The sequence below is a fragment of the Ascidiella aspersa genome, chromosome 4 (genome assembly GCF_963924565.1).
Source record: "Ascidiella aspersa chromosome 4, kaAscAspe10.2, whole genome shotgun sequence".
Classification (NCBI taxonomy): Eukaryota; Metazoa; Chordata; class Ascidiacea; order Phlebobranchia; family Ascidiidae; genus Ascidiella; species Ascidiella aspersa.
In genome coordinates this window covers 24,033,571-24,043,269 of record NC_139450.1, presented here as the reverse complement: position 1 = coordinate 24,043,269, position 9,699 = coordinate 24,033,571, and the positions used below count along the sequence as shown (strand labels likewise).

Below are 9,699 nucleotides of genomic sequence, written 5' to 3'. Positions count from 1 at the left end.
GACGTAAAATGTTGAGAAATACTGCTTACGACCATACCAGGTTGAATGCACCCGATCTCGTCCGATCTCGGAAGTCAAGCAATGTCGGGATTGGTTAGTACTTGGATGGGTGACCGCATAGGAATTCCAATTGTCATAGGCAAAATATGATTCCTAAAATATATTTAAATGTTAACATTTTTAAAGATTTTAGACCAAAAAATGTTGACCAATACTGTCTACGACCACACCAGGTTGAATGCACCCGATCTCGTCCGATCTCGGAAGTTAAGCAACTTTGGGATTGGTTAGTACTTGGATGGGTGACCGCCTAGGAATACCAATTGTCATAGGCAAAATATGATTTTTAAAATATATTTAAATGTTAATATTTTTAAAGATTTTAGACCAAAAAATGTTGACCAATACTGTCTACGACCATACCAGGTTGAATGCACCTGATCTCGTCCGATCTCGGAAGTTAAGCAATGTCGGGATTGGTTAGTACTTGGATGGGTGACCGCATAGGAATTCCAATTGTCATAGGCAAAATATGATTTATAAAATATATTTAAATGTTAACATTGTTGAAGATTTTAGACCAAAAAATGTTGACCAATACTGTCTACGACCATACCAGGTTGAATGCACCCGATCTCGTCCGATCTCGGACGTTAAGCAACGTCGGGATTGGTTAGTACTTGGATGGGTGACCGCCTAGGAATACCAATTGTCGTAGGCATAATATCATTTATTTAAGTTTTTACATTTTTAAATAGATTAGACCATAAATGTTGACCAATACTGTCTACGACCGTACCAGGTTGAATGCACCCGATCTCGTCCGATCTCGGAAGTTAAGCAACGTCGGGATTGGTTAGTACTTGGATGGGTGACCGCCTAGGAATACCAATTGTCGTAGGCAAAATATGATTTATTTAAGTTTTTACATTTTTAAATAGATTAGACCAAAAAATGTTGACCAATACTGGCTACGAACATACCAGGTTTAATGCACCCGATCTCGTCCGATCTCGGAAGTTAAGCAACGTCGGGATTGGTTAGTACTTGGATGGGTGACCGCCTAGGAGTACCAATTGTCGTAGGCAAAATATGATTTATTTAAGTTTTTACATTTTTAAATAGATTAGACCTAAAAATGTTGACCAATACTGGCTACGACCATACCAGGTTGAATGCACCCGATCTCGTCCGATCTCGGAAGTTAAGCAACGTCGGGATTGGTTAGTACTTGGATGGGTGACCGCCTAGGAATACCAATTGTCGTAGGCATAATATCATTTATTTAAGTTTTTACATTTTTAAATAGATTAGACCATAAATTTTGACCAATACTGTCTACGACCGTACCAGGTTGAATGCACCCGATCTCGTTCGATCTCGGAACTTAAGCAACGTCGGGATTGGTTAGTACTTGGATGGGTGACCGCCTAGGAATACCAATTGTCGTAGGCAAAATATGATTTATTCAAGTTTTTACATTTTTAAATAGATTAGACCAAAAAATGTTGACCAATACTGGCTACGACCATACCAGGTTGAAAGCACCCGATCTTGTCCGATCTCGGAAGTTAAGCAACGTCGGGATTGGTTAGTACTTGGATGGGTGACCACCTAGGAATACCAATTGTCGTAGGCACAATATGATTTGTTTAAGTTTTTACATTTTTAAATAGATTAGACCATAAATGTTGACCAATACTGTCTACGACCATACCAGGTTGAATGCACCCGATCTCGTCCGATCTCTGAAGTTAAGCAACGTCGGGATTGGTTAGTACTTGGATGGGTGACCGCCTAGGAATACCAATTGTCGTAGGCAAAATATGATTTATTTAAGTTTTTACTTTTTTAAATAGATTAGACGTAAAATGTTGAGAAATACTGCTTACGACCATACCAGGTTGAATGCACCCGATCTCGTCCGATCTCGGAAGTTAAGCAACGTCGGGATTGGTTAGTACTTGGATGGGTGACCGCATAGGAATTCCAATTGTCATAGGCAAAATATGATTTATAAAATGTATTTAAATGTTAACATTTTTGAAGATTTTAGACCAAAAAATGTTGACCAATAGTGTCTACGACCATACCAGATTGAATGCACCCGATCTCGTCCGATCTCGGAAGTTAAGCAACGTCGGGATTGGTTAGTACTTGGATGGGTGTCCGCCTAGCAATACGAATTGTCATAGGCAAAATATGATTTATTTAAGTTTTTACATTTTTAAATAGATTAGACCATAAATGTTGACCAATACTGTCTACGACCATACCAGGTTGAATGCACCCGATCTCGTCCGATCTCGGAAGTTAAGCAACGTCGGGATTGGTTAGTACTTGGATGGGTGACGGGCCTAGGAATACCAATTGTCATAGGCAAAATATGATTTTTAAAATATATTTAAATGTTAATATTTTTAAAGATTTTAGACCAAAAAATGTTGACCAATACTGTCTACGACCATACCAGGTTGAATGCACCCGATCTCGTCCGATCTCGGAAGTTAAGCAACGTGGGGATTGGTTAGTACTTGGATGGGTGACCGCCTAGGAGTACCAATTGTCGTAGGAACAATATGATTTATTTAAGTTTTTTACATTTTTAAATAGAATAGACCATAAATGTTGACCAATACTGTCTACGACCATACCAGGTTGAATGCACCCGATCTCGTCCGATCTCGGAAGTTAAGCAACGTCGGGATTGGTTAGTACTTGGATGGGTGACCGCCTAGGAATACCAATTGTCATAGGCAAAATATGATTTTTAAAATCTATTTAAATGTTAACATTTTTAAAGATTTTAGACCAAAAAATGTTGACCAATACTGTCTACGATCACACCAGGTTGAATGCACCCGATCTCGTCCGATCTCGGAAGTTAAGCAACTTTGGGATTGGTTAGTACTTGGATGGGTGACCGCCTAGGAATACCAATTGTCATAGGCAAAATATTATTTTTAAAATATATTTAAATGTTAACATTTTTAAAGATTTTAGACCAAAAAATGTTGACCAATACTGTCTATGACCATACCAGGTTGAATGCACCCGATCTCGTCCGATCTCGGAAGTTAAGCAATGTCGGGATTGGTTAGTACTTGGATGGGTGACCGCATAGGAATTCCAATTGTCATAGGCAAAATATGATTTACAAAATATATTTAAATGTTAACATTGTTGAAGATTTTAGACCAAAAAATGTTGACCAATACTGTCTACGACCATACCAGGTTGAATGCACCCGATCTCGTCCGATCTCGGAAGTTAAGCAACGTCGGGATTGGTTAGTTCTTGGATGGGTGTCCGCCTAGCAATACGAATTGTCATAGGCAAAATATGATTTTTAAAATATATTTAAATGTTAACATTTTTAAAGATTTTAGACCAAAAAATGTTGACCAATACTGTCTACGACCATACCAGGTTGAATGCACCCGATCTCGTCCGATCTCGGAAGTTAAGCAACGTCGGGATTGGTTAGTACTTGGATGGGTGACCGCCTAGGAATACCAATTGTCGTAGGCATAATATCATTTATTTAAGTTTTTACATTTTTAAATAGATTAGACCATAAATGTTGACCAATACTGTCTACGACCATACCAGGTTGAATGCACCCGATCTCGTCCGATCTCGGAAGTTAAGCAACGTCGGGATTGGTTAGTACTTGGATGGGTGACCGCCTAGGAATACCAATTGTCGTAGGCAAAATATGATTTATTTAAGTTTTTACATTTTTAAATAGATTAGACCAAAAAATGTTGACCAATACTGGCTACGAACATACCAGGTTGAATGCACCCGATCTCGTCCGATCTCGGAAGTTAAGCAACGTCGGGATTGGTTAGTACTTGGATGGGTGACCGCCGAGGAGTACCAATTGTCGTAGGCAAAATATGATTTATTTAAGTTTTTACATTTTTAAATAGATTAGACCTAAAAATGTTGACCAATACTGGCTACGACCATACCAGGTTGAATGCACCCGATCTCGTCCGATCTCGGAAGTTAAGCAACGTCGGGATTGGTTAGTACTTGGATGGGTGACCACCTAGGAATACCAATTGTCGTAGGCACAATATGATTTGTTTAAGTTTTTACATTTTTAAATAGATTAGACCATAAATGTTGACCAATACTGTCTACGACCATACCAGGTTGAATGCACCCGATCTCGTCCGATCTCGGAAGTTAAGCAACGTCGGGATTGGTTAGTACTTGGATGGGTGACCGCCTAGGAATACCAATTGTCGTAGGCACAATATGATTTGTTTAAGTTTTTACATTTTTAAATAGATTAGACCATAAATGTTGACCAATACTGTCTACGACCATACCAGGTTGAATGCACCCGATCTCGTCCGATCTCGGAAGTTAAGCAACGTCGGGATTGGTTAGTACTTGGATGGGTGACCGCCTAGGAATACCAATTGTCGTAGGCAAAATATGATTTATTTAAGTTTTTACTTTTTTAAATAGATTAGACGTAAAATGTTGAGAAATACTGCTTACGACCATACCAGGTTGAATGCACCCGATCTCGTCCGATCTCGGAAGTTAAGCAACGTCGGAATTGGTTATTACTTGGATGGGTGACCGCATAGGAATTCCAATTGTCATAGGCAAAATATGATTTATAAAATATATTTATATGTTAACATTTTTGAAGATTTTAGACCAAAAAATGTTGACCAATACTGTGTACGACCATACCAGGTTGAATGCACCCGATCTCGTCCGATCTCGGAAGTTAAGCAACGTCTGGATTGGTTAGTACTTGGATGGGTGTCCGCCTAGCAATACGAATTGTCATAGGCAAAATATAATTTTTAAAATATATTTAAATGTTAACATTTTTAAAGATTTTAGACCAAAAAATGTTGACCAATACTGTCTACGACCAAACCAGGTTGAATGCACCCGATCTCGTCCGATCTCGGAAGTTAAGCAACATCGGGATTGGTTGCTACTTGGATGGGTGACCGCCTAGGAATACCAATTGTCATAGGCAAAATATGATTTTTTAAATATATTTGAATGTTAACATTTTTAAAGATTTTAGACCAAAAAATGTTGACCAATACTGGCTACGACCATACCAGGTTGAAAGCACCCGATCTTGTCCGATCTCGGAAGTTAAGCAACGTCGGGATTGGTTAGTACTTGGATGGGTGACCGCCTAGGAATACCAATTGTCGTAGGCACAATATGATTTGTTTAAGTTTTTACATTTTTAAATAGATTAGACCATAAATGTTGACCAATACTGTCTACGACCATACCAGGTTGAATGCACCCGATCTCGTCCGATCTCGGAAGTTAAGCAACGTCGGGATTGGTTAGTACTTGGATGGGTGACCGCCTAGGAATACCAATTGTCGTAGGCAAAATATGATTTATTTAAGTTTTTACTTTTTTAAATAGATTAGACGTAAAATGTTGAGAAATTCTGCTTACGACCATACCAGGTTGAATGCACCCGATCTCGTCCGATCTCGGAAGTTAAGCAACGTCGGGATTGGTTAGTACTTGGATGGGTGACCGCATAGGAATTCCAATTGTCATAGGCAAAATATGATTTATAAAATGTATTTAAATGTTAACATTTTTGAAGATTTTAGACCAAAAAATGTTGACCAATAGTGTCTACGACCATACCAGATTGAATGCACCCGATCTCGTCCGATCTCGGAAGTTAAGCAACGTCGGGATTGGTTAGTACTTGGATGGGTGTCCGCCTAGCAATACGAATTGTCATAGGCAAAATATGATTTATTTAAGTTTTTACATTTTTAAATAGATTAGACCATAAATGTTGACCAATACTGTCTACGACCATACCAGGTTGAATGCACCCGATCTCGTCCGATCTTGGAAGTTAAGCAACGTCGGGATTGGTTAGTACTTGGATGGGTGACCGCCTAGGAATACCAATTGTCATAGGCAAAATAAGATTTATAAAATGTATTTAAATGTTAACATTTTTGAAGATTTTAGACCAAAAAATGTTGACCAATAGTGTCTACGACCATACCAGATTGAATGCACCCGATCTCGTCCGATCTCGGAAGTTAAGCAACGTCGGGATTGGTTAGTACTTGGATGGGTGTCCGCCTAGCAATACGAATTGTCATAGGCAAAATATGATTTATTTAAGTTTTTACATTTTTAAATAGATTAGACCATAAATGTTGACCAATACTGTCTACGACCATACCAGGTTGAATGCACCCGATCTCGTCCGATCTTGGAAGTTAAGCAACGTCGGGATTGGTTAGTACTTGGATGGGTGACCGCCTAGGAATACCAATTGTCATAGGCAAAATAAGATTTTTAAAATATATTTAAATGTTAATATTTTTAAAGATTTTAGACCAAAAAATGTTGACCAATACTGTCTACGACCATACCAGGTTGAATGCACCCGATCTCGTCCGATCTCGGAAGTTAAGCAACGTAGGGATTGGTTAGTACTTGGATGGGTGACCGCCTAGGAGTACCAATTGTCGTAGGAACAATATGATTTATTTAAGTTTTTTACATTTTTAAATAGAATAGACCATAAATGTTGACCAATACTGTCTACGACCATACCAGGTTGAATGCACCCGATCTCGTCCGATCTCGGAAGTTAAGCAACTTTGGGATTGGTTAGTACTTGGATGGGTGACCGCCTAGGAATACCAATTGTCATAGGCAAAATATGATTTTTAAAATATATTTAAATGTTAACATTTTTAAAGATTTTAGACCAAAAAATGTTGACCAATACTGTCTACGATCACACACGTCGGGATTGGTTAGTACTTGGATGGGTGACCACCTAGGAATACCAATTGTCGTAGGCACAATATGATTTGTTTAAGTTTTTACATTTTTAAATAGATTAGACCATAAATGTTGACCAATACTGTCTACGACCATACCAGGTTGAATGCACCCGATCTCGTCCGATCTCGGAAGTTAAGCAACGTCGGGATTGGTTAGTACTTGGATGGGTGACCGCCTAGGAATACCAATTGTCGTAGGCAAAATATGATTTATTTAAGTTTTTACTTTTTTAAATAGATTAGACGTAAAATGTTGAGAAATACTGCTTACGACCATACCAGGTTGAATGCACCCGATCTCGTCCGATCTCGGAAGTCAAGCAACGTCGGGATTGGTTAGTACTTGGATGGGTGACCGCATAGGAATTCCAATTGTCATAGGCAAAATATGATTTTTAAAATATATTTAAATGTTAACATTTTTAAAGATTTTAGACCAAAAAATGTTGACCAATACTGTCTACGACCACACCAGGTTGAATGCACCCGATCTCGTCCGATCTCGGAAGTTAAGCAACTTTGGGATTGGTTAGTACTTGGATGGGTGACCACCTAGGAATACCAATTGTCATAGGCAAAATATGATTTTTAAAATATATTTAAATGTTAACATTTTTAAAGATTTTAGACCAAAAAATGTTGACCAATACTGTCTACGACCATACCAGGTTGAATGCACCCGATCTCGTCCGATCTCGGAAGTTAAGCAACGTCGGGATTGGTTAGTACTTGGATGGGTGACCGCCTAGGAATACCAATTGTCATAGGCAAAATATGATTTTTAAAATCTATTTAAATGTTAACATTTTTAAAGATTTTAGACCAAAAAATGTTGACCAATACTGTCTACGATCACACCAGGTTGAATGCACCCGATCTCGTCCGATCTCGGAAGTTAAGCAACTTTGGGATTGGTTAGTACTTGGATGGGTGACCGCCTAGGAATACCAATTGTCATAGGCAAAATATTATTTTTAAAATATATTTAAATATTAACATTTTTAAAAATTTTAGACCAAAAAATGTTGACCAATACTGTCTATGACCATACCAGGTTGAATGCACCCGATCTCGTCCGATCTCGGAAGTTAAGCAATGTCGGGATTGGTTAGTACTTGGATGGGTGACCGCATAGGAATTCCAATTGTCATAGGCAAAATATGATTTACAAAATATATTTAAATGTTAACATTGTTGAAGATTTTAGACCAAAAAAGGTTGACCAATACTGTCTACGACCATACCAGGTTGAATGCACCCGATCTCGTCCGATCTCGGAAGTTAAGCAACGTCGGGATTGGTTAGTTCTTGGATGGGTGTCCGCCTAGCAATACGAATTGTCATAGGCAAAATATGATTTTTAAAATATATTTAAATGTTAACATTTTTAAAGATTTTAGACCAAAAAATGTTGACCAATACTGTCTACGACCATACCAGGTTGAATGCACCCGATCTCGTCCGATCTCGGAAGTTAAGCAACGTCGGGATTGGTTAGTACTTGGATGGGTGACCGCCTAGGAATACCAATTGTCGTAGGCATAATATCATTTATTTAAGTTTTTACATTTTTAAATAGATTAGACCATAAATGTTGACCAATACTGTCTACGACCATACCAGGTTGAATGCACCCGATCTCGTCCGATCTCGGAAGTTAAGCAACGTCGGGATTGGTTAGTACTTGGATGGGTGACCGCCTAGGAATACCAATTGTCGTAGGCAAAATATGATTTATTTAAGTTTTTACATTTTTAAATAGATTAGACCAAAAAATGTTGACCAATACTGGCTACGAACATACCAGGTTGAATGCACCCGATCTCGTCCGATCTCGGAAGTTAAGCAACGTCGGGATTGGTTAGTACTTGGATGGGTGACCGCCGAGGAGTACCAATTGTCGTAGGCAAAATATGATTTATTTAAGTTTTTACATTTTTAAATAGATTAGACCTAAAAATGTTGACCAATACTGGCTACGACCATACCAGGTTGAATGCACCCGATCTCGTCCGATCTCGGAAGTTAAGCAACGTCGGGATTGGTTAGTACTTGGATGGGTGACCACCTAGGAATACCAATTGTCGTAGGCACAATATGATTTGTTTAAGTTTTTACATTTTTAAATAGATTAGACCATAAATGTTGACCAATACTGTCTACGACCATACCAGGTTGAATGCACCCGATCTCGTCCGATCTCGGAAGTTAAGCAACGTCGGGATTGGTTAGTACTTGGATGGGTGACCGCCTAGGAATACCAATTGTCGTAGGCAAAATATGATTTATTTAAGTTTTTACTTTTTTAAATAGATTAGACGTAAAATGTTGAGAAATACTGCTTACGACCATACCAGGTTGAATGCACCCGATCTCGTCCGATCTCGGAAGTCAAGCAACGTCGGGATTGGTTAGTACTTGGATGGGTGACCGCATAGGAATTCCAATTGTCATAGGCAAAATATGATTTTTAAAATATATTTAAATGTTAACATTTTTAAAGATTTTAGACCAAAAAATGTTGACCAATACTGTCTACGACCACACCAGGTTGAATGCACCCGATCTCGTCCGATCTCGGAAGTTAAGCAACTTTGGGATTGGTTAGTACTTGGATGGGTGACCACCTAGGAATACCAATTGTCATAGGCAAAATATGATTTTTAAAATATATTTAAATGTTAACATTTTTAAAGATTTTAGACCAAAAAATGTTGACCAATACTGTCTACGACCATACCAGGTTGAATGCACCCGATCTCGTCCGATCTCGGAAGTTAAGCAACGTCGGGATTGGTTAGTACTTGGATGGGTGACCGCCTAGGAATACCAATTGTCATAGGCAAAATATGATTTTTAAAAT

At 38.5% G+C, this 9,699-nt stretch overlaps 32 non-coding genes and 19 pseudogenes across 32 annotated transcripts; all 51 read left to right on the top strand.

Annotated features, from left to right (window-relative positions):
- The first annotated feature begins 23 nt into the window (after positions 1-23).
- Positions 24-142, top strand: LOC146152141 (5S ribosomal RNA; annotated as a pseudogene).
- A 74-nt stretch (positions 143-216) lies between these two features.
- LOC146152140 (5S ribosomal RNA) lies at positions 217-335 on the top strand. The gene has a single exon (XR_014497035.1). It is a non-coding gene; the product is annotated as a 5S ribosomal RNA (ribosomal RNA).
- Positions 336-409: 74 nt separating this feature from the next.
- On the top strand, positions 410-528 carry LOC146152139 (5S ribosomal RNA; annotated as a pseudogene).
- A 74-nt stretch (positions 529-602) lies between these two features.
- LOC146152138 (5S ribosomal RNA) lies at positions 603-721 on the top strand. Its single transcript, XR_014496176.1, has one exon. It is a non-coding gene; the product is annotated as a 5S ribosomal RNA (ribosomal RNA).
- A 64-nt stretch (positions 722-785) lies between these two features.
- LOC146152137 (5S ribosomal RNA) lies at positions 786-904 on the top strand. Its single transcript, XR_014496649.1, has one exon. It is a non-coding gene; the product is annotated as a 5S ribosomal RNA (ribosomal RNA).
- Positions 905-969: 65 nt separating this feature from the next.
- LOC146152136 (5S ribosomal RNA) lies at positions 970-1,088 on the top strand (annotated as a pseudogene).
- A 65-nt stretch (positions 1,089-1,153) lies between these two features.
- On the top strand, positions 1,154-1,272 carry LOC146152135 (5S ribosomal RNA). Its single transcript, XR_014496236.1, has one exon. It is a non-coding gene; the product is annotated as a 5S ribosomal RNA (ribosomal RNA).
- Positions 1,273-1,336: 64 nt separating this feature from the next.
- LOC146152134 (5S ribosomal RNA) lies at positions 1,337-1,455 on the top strand (annotated as a pseudogene).
- A 65-nt stretch (positions 1,456-1,520) lies between these two features.
- Positions 1,521-1,639, top strand: LOC146152133 (5S ribosomal RNA). The gene has a single exon (XR_014497458.1). It is a non-coding gene; the product is annotated as a 5S ribosomal RNA (ribosomal RNA).
- A 64-nt stretch (positions 1,640-1,703) lies between these two features.
- LOC146152132 (5S ribosomal RNA) lies at positions 1,704-1,822 on the top strand. Its single transcript, XR_014497253.1, has one exon. It is a non-coding gene; the product is annotated as a 5S ribosomal RNA (ribosomal RNA).
- Positions 1,823-1,886: 64 nt separating this feature from the next.
- On the top strand, positions 1,887-2,005 carry LOC146152131 (5S ribosomal RNA). Its single transcript, XR_014497854.1, has one exon. It is a non-coding gene; the product is annotated as a 5S ribosomal RNA (ribosomal RNA).
- Positions 2,006-2,079: 74 nt separating this feature from the next.
- On the top strand, positions 2,080-2,198 carry LOC146152130 (5S ribosomal RNA; annotated as a pseudogene).
- Positions 2,199-2,262: 64 nt separating this feature from the next.
- Positions 2,263-2,382, top strand: LOC146152129 (5S ribosomal RNA; annotated as a pseudogene).
- A 74-nt stretch (positions 2,383-2,456) lies between these two features.
- LOC146152128 (5S ribosomal RNA) lies at positions 2,457-2,575 on the top strand. Its single transcript, XR_014497299.1, has one exon. It is a non-coding gene; the product is annotated as a 5S ribosomal RNA (ribosomal RNA).
- A 65-nt stretch (positions 2,576-2,640) lies between these two features.
- Positions 2,641-2,759, top strand: LOC146152127 (5S ribosomal RNA). The gene has a single exon (XR_014497140.1). It is a non-coding gene; the product is annotated as a 5S ribosomal RNA (ribosomal RNA).
- A 74-nt stretch (positions 2,760-2,833) lies between these two features.
- Positions 2,834-2,952, top strand: LOC146152126 (5S ribosomal RNA). Its single transcript, XR_014497625.1, has one exon. It is a non-coding gene; the product is annotated as a 5S ribosomal RNA (ribosomal RNA).
- Positions 2,953-3,026: 74 nt separating this feature from the next.
- Positions 3,027-3,145, top strand: LOC146152125 (5S ribosomal RNA). The gene has a single exon (XR_014497481.1). It is a non-coding gene; the product is annotated as a 5S ribosomal RNA (ribosomal RNA).
- A 74-nt stretch (positions 3,146-3,219) lies between these two features.
- LOC146152124 (5S ribosomal RNA) lies at positions 3,220-3,338 on the top strand (annotated as a pseudogene).
- Positions 3,339-3,412: 74 nt separating this feature from the next.
- LOC146152123 (5S ribosomal RNA) lies at positions 3,413-3,531 on the top strand. Its single transcript, XR_014498420.1, has one exon. It is a non-coding gene; the product is annotated as a 5S ribosomal RNA (ribosomal RNA).
- Positions 3,532-3,595: 64 nt separating this feature from the next.
- Positions 3,596-3,714, top strand: LOC146152122 (5S ribosomal RNA). The gene has a single exon (XR_014498409.1). It is a non-coding gene; the product is annotated as a 5S ribosomal RNA (ribosomal RNA).
- Positions 3,715-3,779: 65 nt separating this feature from the next.
- Positions 3,780-3,898, top strand: LOC146152121 (5S ribosomal RNA; annotated as a pseudogene).
- A 65-nt stretch (positions 3,899-3,963) lies between these two features.
- Positions 3,964-4,082, top strand: LOC146152120 (5S ribosomal RNA). Its single transcript, XR_014495961.1, has one exon. It is a non-coding gene; the product is annotated as a 5S ribosomal RNA (ribosomal RNA).
- Positions 4,083-4,146: 64 nt separating this feature from the next.
- Positions 4,147-4,265, top strand: LOC146152119 (5S ribosomal RNA). The gene has a single exon (XR_014498398.1). It is a non-coding gene; the product is annotated as a 5S ribosomal RNA (ribosomal RNA).
- A 64-nt stretch (positions 4,266-4,329) lies between these two features.
- LOC146152118 (5S ribosomal RNA) lies at positions 4,330-4,448 on the top strand. The gene has a single exon (XR_014498387.1). It is a non-coding gene; the product is annotated as a 5S ribosomal RNA (ribosomal RNA).
- Positions 4,449-4,512: 64 nt separating this feature from the next.
- Positions 4,513-4,631, top strand: LOC146152117 (5S ribosomal RNA; annotated as a pseudogene).
- A 74-nt stretch (positions 4,632-4,705) lies between these two features.
- Positions 4,706-4,824, top strand: LOC146152116 (5S ribosomal RNA; annotated as a pseudogene).
- A 74-nt stretch (positions 4,825-4,898) lies between these two features.
- LOC146152115 (5S ribosomal RNA) lies at positions 4,899-5,017 on the top strand (annotated as a pseudogene).
- A 74-nt stretch (positions 5,018-5,091) lies between these two features.
- On the top strand, positions 5,092-5,210 carry LOC146152114 (5S ribosomal RNA). Its single transcript, XR_014497621.1, has one exon. It is a non-coding gene; the product is annotated as a 5S ribosomal RNA (ribosomal RNA).
- A 64-nt stretch (positions 5,211-5,274) lies between these two features.
- On the top strand, positions 5,275-5,393 carry LOC146152113 (5S ribosomal RNA). Its single transcript, XR_014498375.1, has one exon. It is a non-coding gene; the product is annotated as a 5S ribosomal RNA (ribosomal RNA).
- Positions 5,394-5,457: 64 nt separating this feature from the next.
- Positions 5,458-5,576, top strand: LOC146152112 (5S ribosomal RNA). Its single transcript, XR_014497853.1, has one exon. It is a non-coding gene; the product is annotated as a 5S ribosomal RNA (ribosomal RNA).
- A 74-nt stretch (positions 5,577-5,650) lies between these two features.
- On the top strand, positions 5,651-5,769 carry LOC146152111 (5S ribosomal RNA; annotated as a pseudogene).
- Positions 5,770-5,833: 64 nt separating this feature from the next.
- LOC146152110 (5S ribosomal RNA) lies at positions 5,834-5,952 on the top strand (annotated as a pseudogene).
- Positions 5,953-6,026: 74 nt separating this feature from the next.
- LOC146152109 (5S ribosomal RNA) lies at positions 6,027-6,145 on the top strand (annotated as a pseudogene).
- Positions 6,146-6,209: 64 nt separating this feature from the next.
- LOC146152108 (5S ribosomal RNA) lies at positions 6,210-6,328 on the top strand (annotated as a pseudogene).
- Positions 6,329-6,402: 74 nt separating this feature from the next.
- On the top strand, positions 6,403-6,521 carry LOC146152107 (5S ribosomal RNA). The gene has a single exon (XR_014496552.1). It is a non-coding gene; the product is annotated as a 5S ribosomal RNA (ribosomal RNA).
- A 65-nt stretch (positions 6,522-6,586) lies between these two features.
- Positions 6,587-6,705, top strand: LOC146152106 (5S ribosomal RNA). Its single transcript, XR_014495725.1, has one exon. It is a non-coding gene; the product is annotated as a 5S ribosomal RNA (ribosomal RNA).
- A 213-nt stretch (positions 6,706-6,918) lies between these two features.
- LOC146152105 (5S ribosomal RNA) lies at positions 6,919-7,037 on the top strand. The gene has a single exon (XR_014498363.1). It is a non-coding gene; the product is annotated as a 5S ribosomal RNA (ribosomal RNA).
- A 64-nt stretch (positions 7,038-7,101) lies between these two features.
- LOC146152104 (5S ribosomal RNA) lies at positions 7,102-7,220 on the top strand (annotated as a pseudogene).
- Positions 7,221-7,294: 74 nt separating this feature from the next.
- LOC146152103 (5S ribosomal RNA) lies at positions 7,295-7,413 on the top strand. The gene has a single exon (XR_014496854.1). It is a non-coding gene; the product is annotated as a 5S ribosomal RNA (ribosomal RNA).
- A 74-nt stretch (positions 7,414-7,487) lies between these two features.
- LOC146152102 (5S ribosomal RNA) lies at positions 7,488-7,606 on the top strand. Its single transcript, XR_014497139.1, has one exon. It is a non-coding gene; the product is annotated as a 5S ribosomal RNA (ribosomal RNA).
- A 74-nt stretch (positions 7,607-7,680) lies between these two features.
- Positions 7,681-7,799, top strand: LOC146152101 (5S ribosomal RNA). Its single transcript, XR_014497624.1, has one exon. It is a non-coding gene; the product is annotated as a 5S ribosomal RNA (ribosomal RNA).
- Positions 7,800-7,873: 74 nt separating this feature from the next.
- On the top strand, positions 7,874-7,992 carry LOC146152100 (5S ribosomal RNA). The gene has a single exon (XR_014497480.1). It is a non-coding gene; the product is annotated as a 5S ribosomal RNA (ribosomal RNA).
- A 74-nt stretch (positions 7,993-8,066) lies between these two features.
- LOC146152099 (5S ribosomal RNA) lies at positions 8,067-8,185 on the top strand (annotated as a pseudogene).
- Positions 8,186-8,259: 74 nt separating this feature from the next.
- On the top strand, positions 8,260-8,378 carry LOC146152098 (5S ribosomal RNA). Its single transcript, XR_014498352.1, has one exon. It is a non-coding gene; the product is annotated as a 5S ribosomal RNA (ribosomal RNA).
- Positions 8,379-8,442: 64 nt separating this feature from the next.
- On the top strand, positions 8,443-8,561 carry LOC146152097 (5S ribosomal RNA). Its single transcript, XR_014498341.1, has one exon. It is a non-coding gene; the product is annotated as a 5S ribosomal RNA (ribosomal RNA).
- Positions 8,562-8,626: 65 nt separating this feature from the next.
- On the top strand, positions 8,627-8,745 carry LOC146152096 (5S ribosomal RNA; annotated as a pseudogene).
- A 65-nt stretch (positions 8,746-8,810) lies between these two features.
- Positions 8,811-8,929, top strand: LOC146152095 (5S ribosomal RNA). Its single transcript, XR_014495960.1, has one exon. It is a non-coding gene; the product is annotated as a 5S ribosomal RNA (ribosomal RNA).
- A 64-nt stretch (positions 8,930-8,993) lies between these two features.
- Positions 8,994-9,112, top strand: LOC146152094 (5S ribosomal RNA). The gene has a single exon (XR_014498329.1). It is a non-coding gene; the product is annotated as a 5S ribosomal RNA (ribosomal RNA).
- Positions 9,113-9,176: 64 nt separating this feature from the next.
- On the top strand, positions 9,177-9,295 carry LOC146152093 (5S ribosomal RNA; annotated as a pseudogene).
- A 74-nt stretch (positions 9,296-9,369) lies between these two features.
- On the top strand, positions 9,370-9,488 carry LOC146152092 (5S ribosomal RNA). The gene has a single exon (XR_014496853.1). It is a non-coding gene; the product is annotated as a 5S ribosomal RNA (ribosomal RNA).
- Positions 9,489-9,562: 74 nt separating this feature from the next.
- LOC146152091 (5S ribosomal RNA) lies at positions 9,563-9,681 on the top strand. The gene has a single exon (XR_014497137.1). It is a non-coding gene; the product is annotated as a 5S ribosomal RNA (ribosomal RNA).
- Positions 9,682-9,699: the final 18 nt, after the last annotated feature.